This window comes from Schistocerca cancellata, chromosome 1, assembly GCF_023864275.1.
Source record: "Schistocerca cancellata isolate TAMUIC-IGC-003103 chromosome 1, iqSchCanc2.1, whole genome shotgun sequence".
NCBI classification, from domain to species: domain Eukaryota; kingdom Metazoa; phylum Arthropoda; class Insecta; order Orthoptera; family Acrididae; genus Schistocerca; species Schistocerca cancellata.
This window is the reverse complement of record NC_064626.1, coordinates 565,254,940-565,256,410: the sequence shown is the minus strand read 5'-3', so window position 1 is coordinate 565,256,410 and position 1,471 is coordinate 565,254,940. Positions and strand designations below refer to the sequence as shown.

The 1,471-nt window shown below is 45.8% G+C and overlaps 1 pseudogene; it reads right to left on the bottom strand.

Moving 5' to 3' along the window:
- Positions 1 to 977: 977 nt before the first annotated feature.
- On the bottom strand, positions 978 to 1,096 carry LOC126100597 (5S ribosomal RNA; annotated as a pseudogene).
- Between the last annotated feature and the right edge of the window lie 375 nt (positions 1,097 to 1,471).

Here is a 1,471-nt window from a genome sequence, read left to right as displayed (position 1 = left end):
GCGCCTGTCATTCATACTTATCTCACGCCCGAGTATGTTCACATCAACTTCCGCTCCCTGAGCTAGTTCCCTTGGCTGTAAAGTGACTCACTTTGTAGAAAGATCACTAACGCAGAATCGTTGCACGGAACAAAAGAAGAAAAAATTCGTATTTCGTACCTGTAATAGTCATGGGGCGAAAGCCTGCAACAGTCGAAAAATGAAACAGAAATGGTAGTCGGAAGTGACCACCTTCTTCCTCTCTGTGCCATGTCTCAACCAATAACCGTCGCTACGAGCAGTGCTAGCCGATCTTCAGGGACGGGATAGACTATGTCGAAGCTGACACTAAACGTCTCACGGCAGAGGTTCATACCGAGCGAAGAGGCGCAGTGGTTAGCGTAGTGGACTCGCATTCGGAAGGACGAATGTTCATGTTCGTGTTCGGATATTCAGATTTAGGTTTTCGGTGATTTCCCTAAAACGCTTCGGGAAAATTCTGGGATTGTTCCCCTGAAAGAACGCGGTCGATTTCTTACCCATCCTTGAAACAATCCGAGCTTGTGCTCCATCACTCATGCCTTCAATGTCGACGGGGCGTTACACCCTAATATTCCTCCCTTCAGACGCTCATAAGACATGATTATCTTCTGTTGTCTGTACAACGACCATGTCCAAATTTACTTTTCAAATTATGGTGCTGAATACAGTTTAAGAAATCCTTGCACCACGTATGTAGTTAGCAGTTTTCTTTTACAAGTTTCTCTCGGCAATACTCGTTCTTTGCTCTCTCCTTCCGAACAGGACTCGAAAAGCCCAACGATACCGACCGCCTGCCGTGCCATCCTTAGCCAATAGGCGTCGCTGGATGTGGATATGGAGGGGCATGAGGTCAGCACACCGCTCTCCCGACCGTTGTCAGTTTTCGTGACCAGAGACGCAACTTCTCTCGCAAGTATCTCCTCAATTGGCCTCAGAAGGACTGCATGCACCCTGCTTGCCAACAGCAACAGGCAGACCCAGACGGTCACCCATTCAGGTGCTAGTCAATCCCAACGGCGCTTAATTTCGGCGATTTGACGGGAACCGGTATGATCACTGCGGCAACGCCGTTGGCCGTTTTTTCCCAGAGTGCACGTAATAGATTCAGTATCCTTCTCTGAAATCGTAGTTCCAGAGCCTATAGTAATTTTATGTTGGCCGCATTTAATGCTCAGGTGCTTCAAATCCATGAGGCAAGGAAACTCCATACCTAAAATTTCACTATTAGTTGATTAAGAATTATAAGCAAACAGTTACTACATACTGATTTTCCTACCTTACTGCATATCCATATTTCTATCCGGTTTTCAATTTCTACCTCTGGATTCAAGTCACCAGTTATTCGAGAATCAAAATATTTATGACTATTTCCTTTGCTCAGCCTCGACGAAACGTGTGAATGAAGACGTTTTATGTTCTGGACTGTCGGTTTCTTCATTGGTTCAAATGC